The sequence below is a fragment of the Chroicocephalus ridibundus genome, chromosome 9, assembly GCF_963924245.1.
Source record: "Chroicocephalus ridibundus chromosome 9, bChrRid1.1, whole genome shotgun sequence".
NCBI lineage: Eukaryota > Metazoa > Chordata > Aves > Charadriiformes > Laridae > Chroicocephalus > Chroicocephalus ridibundus.
The window spans coordinates 37208608-37228855 of NC_086292.1; the positions used below are offsets into that span (position 1 = coordinate 37208608).

A 20248-nucleotide genomic window follows, 5' to 3' on the forward strand; every position below is an offset into this window, starting at 1 on the left:
TTCTCAGACACTATTCCTTATTAAATGTTTTCTAGACTTTGGTGGTGGAACAGAACGAATGGTGATTACTGGTGGAGATCATTCATGCTCTGCATAAGTTTAGCATACTTCATAGGTCTAACTATTTATTAGAACTGCAGATAGGCCTAAACTTAATTTGAGTCAGTGAGACGCAGACTCAGGCGTACTTTTAAATGTTTGTCTGGCCTGGAGCTATATATACAATTGAGGTTTTACTTCTGGTCATGCTGCCCAGATTTTTGAAGTTGCCTTAAAGGCATCCTGAAGACGCTGAAAATTGTTTGATTTTAAAAAGCTTGAACTGTGTTGAATAGTTGTTACTAGAACGCTCCATGATACTTACAGGAGATAGTTGCTGACTCATTCCTGATGTGGTGTTGCTGTATGCCTTTGCTTGGGCATCTACAGGTGTAAGCAAAGTCATGCTATTTAAAAGACAACATCTCTTATTATGTGCAAAGTGAGCGTATAACATTTGTGTAGGGTGGGTTTGTTATGTTTTTGGTGTTTTTTTGTTCTGTTTTGTTGTTTTTTAAATATATTGTGTTTATGGCATTTGGAGTTACGAATGTAAGTAGGAAGCTGTGAGATGAATAGATGGTGCTCTGTGCTTAGAGCTGCAGTTCCTGTCATCCTTTTGTGTGTCTGACAGATCTGGTATTTTATGGGGGAAAAAGTTATAATTTTTTTTAAAGTTAGGAAAATAAGTTCAATGAATGCTTCTAAAAGGCAGTCTCATGCTGTTGTCATTAATGGCTTCCCCTGAGAAACTGGCAAATTGATAAATTAAGCTTTCCCTCTGTGACAGCCTTTCACATACTCAAGATGTGGTCCTGCTTTAGTCTTCAGCAGCGTTAAATCAATCTGCTATAGAAGTACTTTGCCTTGCTAGCTAGATACAAAATAGATCTAGAGACTTGATGCATCCGATCACTATGTTTAGCTCGAAGTCAACCTTTTGGCAATCACAAGAGGCTTAAATTTTGTATTTATGTTGAAATGCATCCCTAATTGAGATGTCTATACTGCTTCAAGCCTCTCTTCTTGAAAACCAATTAATACATATCATGCTATAACACAGTCTTTTTATTAAGATTCAATTAAGGAAGATATAATGAGGCCAAACTAGGTGAAGCTTTTAGTGTGTATTATACACAGTAGATCTTGAAAGATAGATGCAAAGTCAAATCTCACTTTGAACCTGCTTTCATCTAGTAGTAGTAGTGAAAAATCCTATATGGTTCCTGTACTAACAAGAAACTCATAAATAAAAAAACTAAGCAAACTAAAACACTCTTCCACAAGTAAGAGATGGATTTTAGCTATGTCCCTGGTGAACATGGGAAACTGGTATTTTTGTTTCGAATTTGTTATGAAGGCTGACAGCTTATTTCCTTTACTATTGCAGATGCTACTAAATTGTTACTGTATCCCTGCATCTCCTTTTGTGAGGACAGCAGTAACAGCTGGTACTGGCTGGTTTTAGTAGTCTCTTGGCCAGACTGATAGAAAACATGGTAAATTTCCCTAAGCATTTGTCAAAAATCTGAACTTAGGCTACAGTATTTAAGAAAGTTGAAACTAGTACAGTTGATTATGATGTCATTAATGTTTTGAGGCAGAATGCGGCTGAATTAAACAAAGGTTTATCTATTATAATCTGGTTTTCAGTATATGTATTATCAATGCAGGCTATAATTAAGTAGAATAACAAAGATGAAAAACAAAAAAAAAAAAAAAAAGAAGATAGGGTGGAAGAAAAATTGCATAGGTCATCCTTACAAAAAAGAATCTTGAATTATAGAATTGTTGTAGACTCAATGAATCTGACAGCATCTTTCTTGTTAAATGAAGGTCTCAGTTGTTCAGCTCGTGACTACTCTTGTTCTGTCATATCTATACAGGAAACTAACTTTTTTGTGTCACTTTATAAAGATAAATATGATCTTAGGAATTTGAGTGAGATGACTTTTTGTTCCCCATTACTGTTGCCAAGTACTATTATTCTCAAAACACAAAATCTAAAGCAATTGGCAGAATGCCTTCATCTTTATTGATAAATACAATGCATAAAACCAGTAACTCATAACCAGAAGAACACTGTTTGTGACAAGTGGTAATGCCGGGAAAATCTGAGTACTGAGATGAATCTTTTTATTTGACGATGTATGTGGCTCTCGGATTCTGTCTTGGCACAAGTTTGATCAGCCTGGCCCTCTTTGCTCATATAGTATGTCAATTTAGTCATATATTGAAATATTTGCAGCATCCAGATGCAAACAGGGAAAGCATGAGAAAGCAAAGTCACATTCTTACCCCTCAGTCTTCATAGATGAACTACTGGCTTGTTTCAATAAGGGAAAGCATATGAGTAACAACTGACAGATGTCTCTTCCCCTCCATCTTTGCCATCACTCATTGCTGCTTCTAGCAAGTTCATTAACTTCTTCCTTTAGTTCATCATCATCTTCCTTTCCTATGAATCCTTTATCACTTTAGAAGCCATTAACACAGAAAAGGTTGCTTTTCTATTTGGTACCGTGATCTCTGTGCCAATCACAGGTGGCAATAACTGGCCATTAGTTTTCTTTGTTTAGTAACCAAACTTCACATCACATCCTATTCCTGGTATGCACCCATCTTTTAGGACTGTGTACTGATACATTCATGCTGATACATACATACACACGTATCCATGCAAAAGTGGACTCTCTCCCTTTATAGAAATTTTGGTTTTGGAAGGCTCCAACTTCAAATCACATGCAGTTAGTCCACTGATCCAACCCTCAACCCCTATGAAGTCTGCTGAATTTTGGAAAAATGGGAAGAGTGTTTTGATTTTAGAGGAATAGACTGTTAAAGGTAAAGTTGCTCTCAGAGAGATGTGAAATTGTCCAGTCATTTTAATGTCATACTCCCAGTTGAATGGAGCCTACACTAGTAGATCTAGTCTGAAGCAGGTCAGAAAAGCGTGAACTATTATATTAAATGTACTAGTTATTTTCATATCGCTCCATACACATGCAGTGCCAATACTTAAAAGACCTGTACATCAAACATATCTGTCCTCAACTCCTTGAGAGCTTGGTGTATGATTCTAGTTGGCCTGTTCTCAGGTTCAAATGCAGAGGAATTCAGATGCTGTCCTATCCCAGACTAAAGGACAGGGAAACTGTATTGTTATGTTTTCCTTCACTTTTCTCTGTCACCTAAGAGTTTCCTTCTCTCCTAAAGGAAGAGGTATTGTTCTTAGCTGTCTAACAAAGAATGTGAACTGTATTTCCTTGAAGAAACTAGAGGAAAGATGGACTTACCTTTGATGTAAGTATTTGAAATCAAACTTGTGATAGGATTTTCAATAAATTTTTCAGTGTTATTACAAATTGAATAGAGTAACACTCAATGGAAGTTGGGATATGTTTACACACAGATATTTATCAGAATAATGAAACCATTCTGAATTACAGTTTATGAAGATGACTTTGTTCACCAGCATCTGGAAATAAGAGCCTCAAGAACTATTTGACCAGCAAGTCCTATCTGTGAACAGCCAAATATAAAGCGAGAGCACAGACTCAGAGAGAAAAATGATAATGCAGGTTTTTTTATGCTGAAAATTACTGCATGAAACTGAAGTAAAAATGAAAAACTTATATTGCTTTCTTTTCGTCTTTGAAGAAGTTCGGGGTTCACAGGTTCGCATCCTAAAACATTATCTGATTATATTACATTTTATGGAACTGAGTGAGGATAATTTTACATCATTAATGGTGAGGGGTTAGTGCCTCCCATGACAAGTACTGAATCTGCTTTAAGTTAGTCAGGTAAGGGAGGGTTAATTTCTCTGTATTTTACTGCCAACATCCAACAGAACTGGTAACGCAAGTATGAGTTCAACACTATGTAAGACAGCAAATGATCACTTAAAAGCTGCCTATTTTATTGCTCTAGGTTTACTGGGAGTTGAAGATCCAGACCTATTAAGTTATTTGCTGGTTCTGAACATCACAATATACATCCAGAGTGTTGTGGTGCTGGAACTGCGATTTTGGAGATCTTGGAAACATTTATTAAATTTTATTTAAAAGAATATTTCTTTTTCTGACGCCTTAGTAGCAAGTTTCATTGCAGTTGGTAACAACATTTCTTACTGCAAGATGGATTCCTTTCTATTTCCGACAATATCCACTAATCTAGTGAGCAAGATTTGAAAGAGCACTTTGGCCAGGTTCCTGTTTTATTTTTTATTAAAGATTTTAGAAAATGTAATTAATTTACTCAGGCCCCAATTTGATATTGACTTATTGTTAGAACTCTTGATGACATATCTCCCAGTATCACAAGGTTTTGGTTCATCTTTAGACAGGTGAACCTGGGCTGTCTGTCTTCTGAAGAGGTTACTCCAAATATTATGGAAGAGAAACACTTTCCAGGAGACACTTCGTGTGTGGCTGCAAAGAAAGAGCAAATCAGGATTTTGGTGTTTATCATTAAATAAACTTTCAGTTCTCAAGTGTAACTCCATTTATTTGTTGGACTTAGCTAGCCTATAGTCCAAGAAAGAGGTCATTGGGCCTTCATCCAACAAGGCACTTAAACACATTCATAACATGCATGAGTGACTGGATTCAAATCATGACCTTAAGTGTTTTGTTTGACTGAGGATCCATTGATTGCTTTTTGGCACCAATTTCATTCTTTCTTTAAATAAGGTTGGTCAAGAAATTAGAAACCTTAGTTCACTGCCTTGTTCAGAGAACAATACTACAGATAAGGCGCTGCTGATGGAGCTTTGGAAGGCTGAGCAAGACCTTTTTTATATTGAAGAAAACAGTATTGTACATGACTTCTGTTAATTAGTGCTTGGTCTGAAGGTCCTTATGGTTCTCTCAGCTTGGCCTGGCCCCAAACATCTTCCCATCAAGAAGAATATAGTCATTTAAGGTTCCTGTTTTCAAATTCAGTACAGCAGTTAGTCCTTATCCTTTAAGACTGTGGATGGCAATCAGTTCTTGTAAGTGTTTCTGGCTGCAGGTGTTTATACTTTGTTTTTGATAACTGGGGCCAGGAAGTAATTTTGAGGCAGTGAGTGGCTCTTTACAGTTGTAAAAATAATAGTAAAAATGGGCTCTTCGGTACAAGAGTGTGCCATGCTGGGTCAGCCATGTTCTACACTGTTTAGGGGGCTGTGGTGGTGAGTTACCTGAGCTCATACACAGCAGATTTTCAGGAAAGTGAGGAGCTATCTCCTATGTTACAGGAAAGGTCGTGTAGCCTTCTCTCTGTTCCAGAGCTCACCATAATGTCAAAATAGCAGGTTTCTTTCAGCCCCTGAGCTCCACCCAGCTTCTACCCTGATCATCATTCCCATAATGTCTCCTTTGGTGATTGTAGGAAGCGTGCTGTAGCTGCTATATTTGTGAAGATCTGCTTGGCTTCCTTTTCTGATATTCCCTCTTTACCTTCCTTTGAACAGCTTTAGTTAATTACCTAAATAGCCCATGTGAATCAGATTAGAGAATTTGAGAATCTTTCCATATGGCAGAATGTCTGGATTTGTTTTCCAGTAAGATTAGGCAGTTTTGCTCTGAATTCTTCGTTTTCTGAAAAAAAACAAACCCATATTTAAAAAAATCCTGGCCCACGTCAGGACTGTTATTTTCAAGAATCCAACTAAATACAGGAAATTCAACTGAGTTTACATGACTTTCTTTCTTTACTTTCTTTCCTTTTAAGGTAGAGTGCTAGGATTCCTCAGCTGCTGTGAGTATATACTGGTTTGTATCTCTCTGCTACCTCCTCAGCAGCCCAGCATTGCCTTCTGCACAGGTGCGTAGGTGGGAGCTGTTGGTAGTGGTGATTGCACCCCGCACCAGACAGGGTGCAAGGCCCTGTGCTATAGAGGCAGTCACTTTGAAGGATTCATTTTTCCCTGCAGTACGCATTGCTGAAAAAGACAGAAAAGTTTTTTAGATCTCTTTCTATTTTGGGATAGATATAGAAAAAGCATTACAGGATGAGTAAAGAACATTTTGCATTGACAGGACATTAGCATGCTTTTTGTGTGACTTTATAAATCTTTGCTATTTTTACCGTTTCTGAAGCTGAGAATCAAAAACAGCAGTGTCCTCAAGTTTCATTACAGGAACCTAACTTAATGACCACATATATTTCTTGTGATTATTCAAATTTTTCTGATAGAAGTGCATCTCTTGACAGAAACTACTCCTGGCTGTCTCAAGGTTGAGCAGGAAATGGAACGAAGACACAATGTTTGGTCTCAGACACCAAGATGTCAATTAAAAGGCAGGAACCCTTGTGGGAAACGTATCCCAGAGGAAACTTGGGAATTCTGTAATAGCCAATTGCTGTTGCAGATTTTCTGATGAGAATATTTTCTGTTTAGATAGGAAAGATGGTTTCATTAGATTGCTGAAGAATGATTGCAAAGAAAGTTTCCCCTGAGAAGGTCACATTTACCTGTTTAAAATTAAACACATCATTAAAAGGTCTTGGCTGAATCAAGTTGAAGGGAACCCAGATCAGTGACTCCACTTTCACACCTGAATACTTACGAAGCAAAATGTGTGAGGCTTTGGAAGCTTTATTCCTAACTTCTCCATTCAGTGGACTGGATTGCAGATAACTAAATTCTCATCTCTCTCAAGATTATTATTTTTTTAAATTCAGTAACGTCCTAACTGGAAAAAGATCCCGTGCTTATTAGTGCATTGTTTTTGTGTTTAAATTTATTTTTTATAGGTCCAGAAGTGTTTGCCAAAAATGTTTTCTTAAACAGACAAAATGGGAGGATACAGGCAAATATCGAATGTATTTGCCAAATGAGCCATTTGGAAGGCAAGATGGACAGCAATCAGTGCATTATGTGCCTGACTGGGGACTTATGCAGACAATAACTACAACCTGTAAAGAATGGGAGGTAGAGGGCAATGGAACTTTATTATAATCTTTGATAAGTTGTGTAAGATCATGGCTACAGCCCTCTGTATTTTGGTCAGCACGTCAGTCATGCTGCACTATCTGGATACTTATCTGCTTCATCAGCCTGTTTTCAGATGTATCGTACACATCTGCCTAAGTTGAAAGTTGAAAGAGATTGATTTTGACTGGATGCAAGGAAAAACCTTTTCACTTTGAGGACAGTCAAGCATTGCAACAGGTTGCCGAATATTGTATAATCCCGCATTGTGTGGCTTCCTGGAGTTTTTCAAAACCTGACTGGAAAAAGGCCTGAGCAACCTGGTCTGAGCTCATAGTCGACCCTGCTTTCAGCAGGAGATTGGACTATGGCCCTTCTAATGAGGTCCTTTCCAGACTGAATAAACCCATGATCCTTATGTTTTGCCTATAGTCATAGTGCAGAAGATTGTCGGCCATGGGTACTTTTCATGAAAAATTTAAGGAGAGAAAAAATTTAAGAGAAGGAACTCTAAAATCTTGACAACTAAAATTGGATCATCTGATTCTGTATGTAGAGAGCTTAACAAGTGTGTTTTCTTGAAATGTGTTCTGTGTGTTGTGATCTGTTGAAAGGTAGCCTATAAAATAATTGCTGAAACTACCCGAGCACTAAGCCAGAAGACTCACGTTAGGTTCTGGTATTTACTCAGAGGTGGGAAACATTTAAACTGAAGAGAATACTGAAGCTAAGATAATTATCTTTGGGTAGTGAGGTCTTAAGATGCTCACAGAGGACTCCACTAGGTAAGCTAAATTTCCCTGAAATTGTTTGCTTCCATTTAAACACAGACAGAATCCCTGCTCTGTGTGGGAAACTGGCTTGAGGGAAAAGAAAAAAGAAATAAAAAAGAAAAAAAAATGAGCTAAAAAAGCATCTTTGGAGAAGTTTGATATTTATGAAAAATTGACTTTCATTTATTTATTTTTTGGTTGGTTGTGGGGGTGGAATGTAATTGCAGACATTTCAACAATAAGTTGCCATTTAGATTCTGGATACTAGACCAGCTGTTCAGTCCCACTTCTGCACATCAAATTGGGTGTTAGAAGGGGGCAGTCAATGTCATAAGCCACTCCGGGCTCTTGTGTAGAAGAAACGACAATGGAAAATATTTTTCCTTTTACCCCCTACTCCTCTTCCCTTCACGCTGACTGCTGAGAGGTTTTTAAAAGCCTATTGCCATCATCAGCACATGGTTGGGTTTTACCCTTTATCAGGCACAGAGGAGGCAGGGCAGCCTTTTGAAATTTCTCAGCAGTCAGCAAGAATAAAGTGGGCATCCTAGTGGTAGGAGTAATTTTCAGCTTCCTGACAACAATTGGCAGAATGCTGGGAAAAGCTATTAAAAATGAGGTTCGATCACCAAAGTCTATTTTGGCCTATATTTAATGAGATGTGTCAGCTAGAATTTACAATAAGTGGCTAATTGTTAATAATAGGCCTGTCTAAGACACTCTGTGACTTCAGCAGATCTGCACAATACAACTCCATGTGCTTGCTAGGTTTTTCTTTATTGGGTATCACAGGTCAACTTATCACTGCAGTGAAGGAACAGGATGTGACAGGAACAAAAGCATTGTTAACTTTACAAAAGTCTATTTATTATATATTATTGAACATATTCTATGGGTAAATTACAACAAATAAGTTAAAAATGAAAAATGAAGGTGTGACCTCAATATAGCAGTGGCATTTCATCTCCCTTCCTAATTGTGTTCAGGAGCAAGGCAACAGGTCTCTGGAGAAGGATGTTTGTGTTGAAGGCACCGTGCAGCTTGGATGCAAAGTTTTTTGTTTCTCTGGGCAAGTTACTACATCTTTTTGTGCTTCGGTTTTACATCTGTAGAAGGGAATGACACTTCTTTCCCTAACAAAAGTGGAGGGTAAATGCACACTGAAGGGACTGAGGGATAGTCATAAGATCCTTTAAGAAGGATTTATGATGTAATGACTTCATACGGACAAATCTAAACCTCTCTTTCTTAATCTTTTAAATACTAAGGTTTTGAAGTCTGCTATGTCCATTAAATTAAACCATGCTTGAATTCTAGAAAAAAAATATTTAAGAACATTTTGTGCCAATATGTTTGTAGCTTGCTTGAAACTTTAGTTTCAAAGTATATCTCAGGCCCTCTGGACACATTAGGCCAGTGCTCAATGCTCTGTCACCCCACTGTAATGTATGGCTGTACAGGTAGCCAGGACGACTGTACTAAGGCCGTCTCCTGACTGTGCCATGTTCTCAGGGAAGTTGCTGCCTTAGATATTTAGTGCTTCAAATTTGCTTCTAGAAGGTATCCAGAGCTTTGCCTTCCTTTCTTTCTGCCCTTGTCTAGTTCATTGAAGTTTTCAGGAAGGCGTGATATCTTTCATTAAACTAAGTGATGTAGCTGAAGAAAGCAGAAAAACTTTAAGACATAAAAATCTTTTTTTTGGATTTGAAACAAACCAGGCCTTGCTTAAATCCCTTCACCATCATATAAAAAATGGCTATTGTTTCTGGCTTTGCTTCTTCACAATAATTTTCCTCACGTGAAAACAGAAACCATATATAAAGATTATGTGCTTCCCAATTTTCTTTATCAGACTTTTGCGGTTTCTGACAATGAACAAAACCTGGGGGACTACTTTTCTCATGTTTCCAAAATGCATTCTGGGGGTCTAGTGTAGTTTCTATAATCCCGTACATTGTAAGGAATCTTAGAAAATATAGCGTAATTGATCAAACACAAGTAACAAGAATTGACAAGAATGATGCACTTTATTTCCCATCTTAAAAAAAAAAAATCAGAACTGTTTGTTGAAATGGTTGGAAAAGTGATAGAAACTGTAGACACTTTTTTAATGGTACCTGGTGGAAACAAGGTTACTGGTAGGCACTAGTCTAGCACTGCTTATGTTGAATAGGCACCCGGACATTAAGGATGCTAGAAAATCACCAACTGTGTGAATGGGCTTATGGTGGGTGTGCATGCTAAATAAATTGCTTGAATTGGAAAGTGAGCTTGGGAGATAGATGGCACATCCTAACGGAGAGCTGCACATTGGAATAGATCTTGTTAGTTGAGCATGAGGTCCAATATTTCAGTTTTGTTTGTGTAGCTGGTAGCTTGAGTAATTTCTGAGCAAGAAACTTTTATCCCTTCTTTCACCTTCTCTAGCTACCAGTTTCCTCTTAAAGAATAAGAGTTTATAAATCTACAAAGTGCAGAAGGAAGGGGAAAAAACACGACTTAAAAACCGAAAGTGAAGGGAAGGTGTCCAGCCTTGGAGCCGGCCTCCCTGAGTTTCATTTGTCAGCCGCTTTCACTGAGTCTAAATAACGGCTCCCTTTCTGTTGATTTCTCAAAGGATAATGAGATCGGGCTCAGATGCCTTATTGTGGTCTATAGGATAAAGTAAGAGACATGGTAGCAGAGCTGCGTCTGTATCTGTTACTCTCCTTGCATGTCATACATTCTGAGGACTTCTTAATACTTTATTTGCTTTGTTAATTGTAATTCTTTATTTTCTTATCACAGACACCACTTTTCCTCTCTTTTCCCCTCCTTTTCTCTAAGAAAAAAAAAAAAAGGACAGTTTTGAAAACATCTGAGTTAAAATACTCAACCATCTTCCAGGGTTAAAATGATAAAATTAAATTTGGTTTCTTGAACTATATTATCTTCAGCTTGTATATTGAGCATTTTATTTCTTACTGTAGAAACAAATGTTTAGCTATTTATTCATGCACCACCTGTCTTTACAAAGTATTATGTTACTTCATTAATATCATTTGAGGAAATATCCAGGACTACCTTACCATCTTTCTGAAAGCATCATTCTCAGCTTCACAATTAATATGTTTTTGTAAAGCAGTCTAGATCTCATCCAAGATCACCTTAATTCTTCAATTCCTATGGCATATCATATTTAGTTGCTCTCGGTTATCATGCTGTGTTCCTTCAAAAAATGTCTGGACCTTCTGAAAGGTGGGAAGATATCTCTCCTTTTTTGGGAGAACAGGTTTGAGGGATGACAGTTTGTGGCAGGTAGAGTCAGAGCAGGGAGCTGTATGCCTGCAACTGAAGTAGAGAGGTGGCAGTGAGGAGGAGCCAGCGATCCCAGAGGAGACTGAGAGAACCTCCTGTGAATCAGAAGGGACCAGGCAACTTAATCACTGAGTTAACTGCAACCATGGCTAGAGGAAAGGATCCAATGGGAAAGAAAGTTTTATGTTACCTTCTCTAGTTGCTTTAATATTTTGACACTTAAAATATTAAATCAATTAAGTTGCAATTAACTTAATAAACTCTTTTTTTTCTTTTTTTTCTTTTAAGGTTTAAAAGCATTGTAGGATTCTTTGTATGCTTGCTGTGTGAGAAGGGTCTACATGAAGGCTCTGGCTGACTTAATGCCTTCCCATCATAAATATCTCCTTGGGAATCTAATGTGCCGCTTACCTCCAAGAGTAGCCAAATGAAACAATTCTTGCAAAGATAATGGTAGTCCTAAAGAGTTATGTTTTGTAACACAGAAACTTTTAATGCAGACAGTGCAGATAGGCAGATATTCCACAGGGATCTCAGTAATTTTAGACCCTAATAAATAGATCTATTTTTCAGAAGTTCCTCTGTTGTAATAGACTAGGTTATTCACTGGCTTAGCAGTCAGTACGGCATCACATCACATGCTGATGAACTAAGCAAATGCATTTGAAATTCATTTAAATGATGTTGCCAGAACAAAGGTTATATTGTCAGTATTTTGGTAAATTGTAATTTCTCTGATGAATTTTTTAAAAAGTTTGTTTCCTGGCAACTATTAGTGTTGTAGCATGCCCCTGCATTGGTGACTGAGCTCAGATTGTTTTTTATCTAATTGGAAAAATGTTCTAATGATGCATATAGAGGACATATCCATGGTGTCATTATGGCATAGGGATGAGTCATGAATCATTAGTACTAGGTGATGATAGTCATCTGAGTTTTCGTTGTCAATTTCTGTCTTGAAGGAGGCAATAACATGTACTATTCATATAGAAAAATTATTAAATAGAGAGTTTAGATGATCTTTCTTTTTAATTAGGACCATTTTAGCGTGGAGGATAATGTTAGCGTCGTCTACTTAAAGGAAAAGATAGTGATTGTCCTTGATAGCTATTGGAAAATGTGTAATCCTTGTATTGCTATCCAGTCATGTGAAATTGGGGCACACTTTAATTCTAAACTGCTGTGAAGTTGTGGAGGATATCTGGCTAATTTCCAAGTCAAGCATGATTACAATGCTGCGCCTTCAACAAATTTCACAGAACTAATTTAGCCTTCAGAGGCACGAGAGGTTAAAGCTAGGTCAACTGTCATCCTTCTTGCACAACTGCGTGTCTTCGGTTAATTATGTTGCATCTAAATGTGTGTTCTGTGTTGTCATACTGACTAAACTAAACCTAAAAATACTATAAAAGAAAAAAATGTAATTGATGAAGATGAATGCACAGACTGCCAACATGGCTTATTTAATAGCTTCTTCAAATGCATTAGTGAGGAGTTTCAGCTCAGAGCCCGTTGTCCAATGCTGCAGCAGATCTGTCCTACAAGCAAAATCTTAGCAAGTGTTAATAAAGATAATAATGTTTTTCAAGCTAAGCTCTACTGACACGTGTATGAAACCATTAGAACGTATCAATTCAGCTTGAGTTAGACTTCTAACAATAAGAAGTGTCTGCAGAATTACGTATTCATTATTTTGCTACATCAAATAGATTATAGTGGGAATCATAGAGCTATTTGTTAGTAATTAATCTGGTACTTAGACAGTTCTAAACTATAACAATGCCACATCATTTAAATGATGCTGTTGAGCCCTCTAGAAGTAGAAGGTAAAGTAATAAATTACATCTAGGTGACATAAGGAAGGATGTAGGGAAATAACAATATAGGTAATACTATACAGATGTATACTGGGTATGTATAAAAACTTGTACTCTAGACAAGTCTTGTGACACTATTGGCTTCTTTGTATGATTCCTGTTCATGCTCACACTAGTCTGAAGGTGCATAAACACAGCAGTATCTGCTCAAGAGCATCAGACTGACTGATCTCTACTCCTGGTTGTTCTTTAGGAAATAAGCTTACAGCATTCATTAAGTACTTGTTCAGGTTTGTACATGATATCCTTTCATACCAATAAGGCCCACAGCATGGGCCTATAAGCCCTGCACAATTTCTGGTTGTGTAATTGTGTCACTCATCATCTGCTTTTCTACCTCGTTGCAGTTTGCAGCCTCATTGCAGCATAGCTGTAGGTTGTGGGACGTGACTCCAGAACTCCTGCACAGCTGATCCTATAATTCCACCTTTCTGTGTTTGCCATCTTGCCTGTAGTCTATCCTACCTGTTTCACTGCCAGCAGTGGTCCTGCTAAGGATTGTTATCCATCTTTGCTTTTCAGTTCTGCACTATCATCCCAATGTCAGCCAGACGGGCACAGCTGCATCCTGGAGAAGTACTTCGAGCAAGCACTGCAAGGCATGTGATTCAGCAACTGCAGTTTTCTCACCTGCAGACACACTGGAATATATTGCATTGATAAGATGAGATGAATATGATCCAGAGGTCTGGGAATTTTCTACCTATATTTTTCTGCTGTGAAGAGCTAGACATTTCTTGTCGGGGCTTCAGATACTCTTGGTTAGAGCCCCACGTACAGAGTTGCCTGCCTGCCGCAATCCTGTTTACAAAGAAGGCGAATTTTAGGTACAAGGAAATGGAAAAAAACCCCAAAGTTGAGAAGCCCTAGAATATGACTTTGGTGATGACCCTTGCAAAAACTGGGTTGTTAGACAAATCTGCACAGGATGCTGTTCCTCTGGATATTCTGGGAATGAAATTCAAAAGACCTGTTTAGCAGTGGGTCCAGGGTTGTCCTCACAACAGACGACTTCAAGTAGCTGGAACATCAGTTCAGTAAGTACTGCTTAATGTTTCTATTGTTTTATGGACATTTCTATATTCAGAACTCTTCTGGTGAGTGACTGTAATTCAAAGAGAAATTCTGTCTTCTCAGGGAAAAATTAGGTCTGATTTAGGGCAGAAGGCATATGAGGGGCTTGTTCAGAGGCTTCTTCTAGCTATGCCCCTGCCATGTGCTTGTCAAGACAGCTACCAGCTGTGGGGACTTAGGGCAAAGAGCAGCTTATTTGGAAATACTGTATTTGTATTTCTGATTGATCCTTGGTGGATCAATCACTGTAGGAAAATACCAAGGGCTCTTTAAGAATCTTATCTTACTAAAATGTTTTCTTTCTTCTGCTTCCCACACCTTTATGGGAAGGTATCTAGGACACCGAAAGGCTAAGTGAAGTTTTTTGCAAGTAAAACACTTTTAAAAAAAAATCCAGGAAGAAAATTAAATCCCCAAATCTACATGAATCTGATACTGATGCTGCAGTAAATGTTCTTCTGCTCTCTGTGGCCTACTGATTGTGCAGAGGAGCAAGGATGGCACACCTGAGTGACAGCAATGAGAACTAGAGGCCTTGTAACACAGGCAGTAGGTGTGGAGGGAAATGAGTTCTAACACTTTGAAAGTGAGAGATGAGGAAACCTAAAGGCAAATGTAAACGTAATAATAATAGTAGTTCTACTTTAAAAAAAACAACACTGTAGGCCTCTTGCAAACTTCATAATTTTTTTTCAAACTTTGAGAAACATCTTTTGTAGGTGTAAAAGTTTCCATGGCTAATTTTAATGTACAAGAGCAACTTAATGTGCAGATATTTCAAGGTAAGTTAATGTCAGGCTGTAGTCTCTAAAACGTCAATGTGAGTGCATTTTATTGAATATAGGTGCAGCCACTGCAAATGAGGGGGACTTTATGTTGCCTCTTCTGTGTGCCATTTGTCTGTGTTTTGGCATATTATTCAATGAGACAATTATGATACCCTGACAGAAACAAATGCCTATTTCGGCAAGTGCCTAATCTGTAAACAACAGCTTTTGCAAGTTATTCCCATACAATTTGAATAACCGAGCAGTTTCCTAGCCACATAACTGCAATATGAGGAATTCTGGAATTAGTTTCATACTAAACACTTCACTGTGATGGATGTATTTTATTTTAAAGATAACTGACAATAGGTAGCTTTATCTTAGTGATATAAAATAAATGATCTTTTATTCTTTTAGATTTGAGGATTTGTCTGATTTAAAGGTTGCATTAATACTTTACTTTCTTTTAAAATCCTGGAGCATCTCCTGCATATTACCAGGGACAACTATCTCCAGGACAAACTGAAATATAATAATGTCTTCTTTCCTTTCAGAAAAAGGATTTAATTTAAGTTTCTAGAAGGGACACATAGGGATTGTTGTGGAATAATTATCCCAAGTGGTGTAACACTACTAAGTCAGTTATTTTAAGGTTGTGTTTGGACCCTACCTTTATCTGTTGGGTTGTTCAGGTGTGTTAAAGTTGTCTGTTAGGGTAGGAAGTTATAGGATTGACAAAGCCACACATAAAAAGCAAGAAGTGTCAGAGGCTACTGCATAATTGTCCCTACTCTCACAGAAACTGAACAAATTAGACAATGAAATATATCAAACAGTTGTTAATTTGATTTGGCAAGTGTTCTGTGGAAATGCATCCTGCAAAATAGGTATTTTCTGGGTCTCCCCAGTTTTCCAGCTAATGAAGAACATAGATATAACTAAAAGTTTAGAAAATGGGATGTTTCTGAAAAAAACACAATTTAAAATTATATCCCTGCCATAGTTCATACATGTATAAATATATATTATATCTGTATAGAATTCTCTAGGTCTTGAGGACCTCTGGATACACTTTTATTTTACTTCTATTTCATACCATTGGTTTACACTTATTAACTTCTACTCCCAAAAAGTACTGTGCATTTTTCCCTTTATTTTCATATAACTGTGAAAATACTTATAGATTCATATAATAATACTTATGAAAATTCATGCATATAAAAAGAATCAGTGTATAAAATTAATAACAGGGATTTTGGGCTGTTTTTTTAAAACCTGAGGTGTTTAATTTAAAAATTCTGTAGAGTGTATAAGTTTGAAATAGGAGCTGTTCTCTTAATAATTGTTCTGAGTGAGTGACATTGCCCTTCGTAGAGCAGGACAGCATGAGATTGCTTATGTCCGACTTAATTCTTTGCACCCTAAGTATCACATGCAGAAACTGGTCCCCCTCAAAGGGTGGATATTCCAAATGTCATGTTATTAAGCTCTCAGTTACTCTCAGGCATATCTACTTTTTTAGAGGTCAACCTTTTTTTTTTTTTTCTTAGGCCTGCAGTCTACACCATGTTTTAACACTTTCAGAACAAAGCTGTTATTTTGTTCACGAGTTGTTTATCCTCAAAATGTATTTTAATATTAATTACTATTTTAATTTTATTATTTAAATTTATTAAAATAACTGTTTTAAGTTTATGCAGCTGTTCTAAGTTTGTGCAACAGCTTGGTTCACTGAAAAACATCTGCTTGGATAAACACACACTTTTTTATTAAGAAAACCCACGTCATAAAAGAGTTGTTTGGGTTTTTTTCGTTTTCTCAAGCCATAAACAGTATAATAAGAGTAGAACATTGTACCAATCTGATTTGTATTTTCGAAGAGATTCCTGAAATGTTGTAGATCAGTTGCTTTAGTTAAGTGACACCATGGAATTTTCTACATCTGCTGATATTTCTTCTGCCTGAATCATTGGCTTGAGCCAATGATTGAATGAGCGAGAAAGTTAAAATCTTGGGTAGTTCAGAGTGAGAACCTGCTTTGTCGTTGTAGCAGGAGCTGTGTTAACAAGCTACAGACGCTGAGTTAATGAGTGTGTTTAATCAGCAGATGGGTGGTGGGAGTGGTTCTGCCTCTGTGTAGGAAGTAAAGAGAGCCCTAGGAAAGACAGATAGCAAGGGCTATCTGTCTGTCCTGTCTGATTGTGTCTCTGGTGTGTGGGACTGCTTAGGATGGGGTAATTTACCAGCATGTAAGCTTTTTTTTTGTTATGTTTTGTTAAAATCTTCTCCTTATTTGGTTTTCATGTTGTAATGAGTGTAGTTTGGGGATGTATTTAGGAAACTATGATAAAATAATTTGAAAACTCTAAAAAGATTCTTGGTGGAAAGACTAAGGGCTTAATTGAGCCTAGAGATTGAACAAGCCTTAAAATTGAAGCAATACATCTAAACTTAATTGAACTTTGTTATCTAGGGAGCTCTGATAGAATGGATTTTAAGAGGAAATCTTGCTGAAGAGAGTCGGGATGACGAATTTCCTGCTGAAAGAAAAGATCTTGAAAAAAGTTTTAGGTGCTGTACCTTGTAAAAGCTCTCCTGCTAATCTCCAGAAGGTCTTCAGCTAGGCGACGAGTCTGAACATGTGACTTGTTGCCTGAAACGAAAATACAGGACTTGAGACCTGTAAGAAAGCATCTCTTTTCCTATGACCAATAGTGTCTACCGTAAATTGATGTATGATCATTTCAGGTATCTGCCTATATAACTAAGAAATGAGTAAATAAGCGTGGTTTTGGAATCTAAGTCATATTTCTGTTTCACGTTGGACAGTAAAAGCTTTTTATTTTTTTGTCTTTGTGTCAGAATTCAGAAATATGATAGCACAAATCCAGGAAGTCATTTAATGGAGATGGTCTCCTGTTCAAATACAAACATCTCTCACTATAAACTATTTTTCCTTTGTAGGGAGGCTCGATAATTTATTTTTTTTTTTTCCCCAAGGGAAAAAAGGTCACTGTGTCAGTTAGTACATTTGGCAGGGGTCTGTAACAGTTCGTAGAAGCTGTTAAGAAAATTGCCTAAAAAAAATGGCAGAAAACATACTAAAAGGTACTAAAGGTACTTACTGAAGTGTTACTCTCCGTGAGGCACTGCAAGCAGCTCAATCCAGAATCTTGATGAGGTGGGAGGAAGCTGGCTATCTCTAACCCATGACATTTGAGAGTGAGTATGTGCCTCAAGAAAGGCACATACGGAAAAGTTTCTGAATTTTATTTTGATTTGTCTTGTTACATAAAGGTTTTTTGGAGGTTTCAGGGTTTTCTTTTTGTTTTGTGTTGTTTTTTTTTTGTTTTGTTTGTTTTTGGTTTTTTTTGTTTGTTTCTGGTTTGTTTGGTTTTGTTTTTTTTTTAATGGGGGAAAAGAGGGATCAATGCAGAGGCAGAATAAATGGTAGAAGGAAGACACAACCACATCTTTTAGTAGTAGCATTGCTTTATGGTTAGGAGAAAATGCAATATCTGTAATCATGGTAATTACTTAAAATGAGAAGCAAGAAAGAAATTTTGCCTTAAGAGACAAAGAATTTCTAGCAAAGCATTCATTTTTTGCAAGCTCTTTGGATTGATGTCACTTTGTAATTTATTTGGCTACCACAAGTGATGAGTGAAGCATGGAATATTTAGTCTGTATTTCCTGATAAAAGTCTTTCCAGGCAGGGAAAGGGCTCTCATCCACCCAAAGAAGGGATGGGATTTTAAAAAGAAACACACAAAAAAAGTAACTATCAGAACTCAGAAAGTGTTTGCTTTGATTTCTACATTCTAGTTTCAAATGAAAGACAAGGGTTTTCTTCTTAATACTGCTGCCTTGTCTCTTTGTAGAGCAAATAGATTTGTAGAAGAATGATATTTGTATCAACAGCATGCATTAAATAACCTTAGAACAGTACTGTATTTCATATTTTGAATAAGGAAATACAGGCTGGATTCCTTAGCTGTGTTTTTAACATTCCTTGACTGTGGTTTTTGATGTGGCCAAATGCACAGTTAGTCACCTCTTTGCTAGTTTCTTCTTAATTCATAATTGGACAATACTGTTATTAAATTTACGCTGTTGCAAGGCACCAAATATTTTTGTGTGATACTTACTTATTAGATTGCAGGATACTTATTAGATTCATGAGATTCACCTGACTAAATCAAAGATAGTAGAACAGTATATGGCTCGGAAAGACTGAAACTGGCTGAGGCTCCCATAGAGAGTGATCTACCCTAAGAATGTGCCTTTTAATGAAAAATAATTTTCTGTTTACTTAAAGGCTATAGTACAGCTTCTCTCAGATTATAAAAAAACAGTACAGCAAAATTCATATTCTACTGTGGAGGGAGAAGTCATATGAATGGATGTTTAGAAAGAAGCACGGAGATTAAAAGATTCAGGATACCATCTCTGTAAACTGTAATTTAGAGAGCTGCAAGCTGTGTTCTGTAATCAGTGAAATTATAGGCACACAATTACTGTTTTCTTTATTAAAGCTTATATTTCAATGTACTGTCGCAAATCCATCTTTTTCTCCAAAGAATATCGACAGCTCATCAGGAGACTATTCAAATTCAGTACTGTCAAGGTCCTACGGTAGGTTGCTCTGGAAAGATGTGAGGACAGGAGCTTTGCAGCATGAGGGTATGTGCTGTAAGGCAGCAGGGAGGGAGTCTATACTCTTCTAGCATGGCAAGTGCCCAGGACCAGCGGAGAAGCCACAGAAATCACATTACAGTGTCCAGTAGGTATAAATTCCAACCATCATGGCAGGATGTGCAGATACAGTTATTCTTCAATAAGGCTGCAGGCACACATCTTTGTCCAGGTCTGCCTGGAGTAGTTGAATATATTTGTTTTCATGGCACAGGTGGGGAAAGTGCCTTAATCAGCTGTAATCAGTGCCAACTTCATTAGCTCAAACCACCTTCAGTGGTGCACTCAAAGAACAAGGTGGAGAAGAAAGTTATTGCAACCCTCTGCTTCTGCTGTCTCTTCAAAATTGCCTGTAAATCTTTGTATGGTTGTTACTCCATAATGTTCCCACGAGAGTAAACTTAGCAGATGCGGGGACTTTAACCTCTTTGATAAACTGGCTGGCCTAACCTGAACTAAATCAGAAAGTTGTTCTGCTGCAAGCTGGAAGGAAGTTCTTTTGCTCCAGATACACCTGAAAGAGCAGTTCTGTTCACAAGCTGAGGAACTGCATTCTTAAGAAAACTTCTTGGAGGACAAAATCTGTGAGGATCAAGCCTTAATATCCAGCACAAAGTCTCCCTCAGACTTCTCACAGAAGAGTGTCACTCTGGGTGACACTGGATAGCATAGGATCTTTGAGGGAACTTAGCAAGATCGGAGAGGTTTTGTAATCAGTGTCACAGGCAATTCTTTACTATTGGTGAAGAGAGAAGGTCTGAGGCACTTCAGGAAATTAGTTACAAGATATCCTGACTTGAGCAA

The 20248-nt window shown here is 37.4% G+C and overlaps 1 long non-coding RNA gene across 1 annotated transcript in view; it reads left to right on the forward strand.

Annotated features, from left to right (window-relative positions):
- Positions 1-20248, forward strand: part of LOC134520894 (uncharacterized) — a 135050-nt gene that overhangs the window by 85623 nt on the left and 29179 nt on the right. The window contains exon 3 of the long non-coding RNA XR_010072579.1: positions 13431-13945. This is a non-coding gene — a long non-coding RNA (uncharacterized LOC134520894). The remainder of the gene's footprint in view (positions 1-13430; positions 13946-20248) is intronic.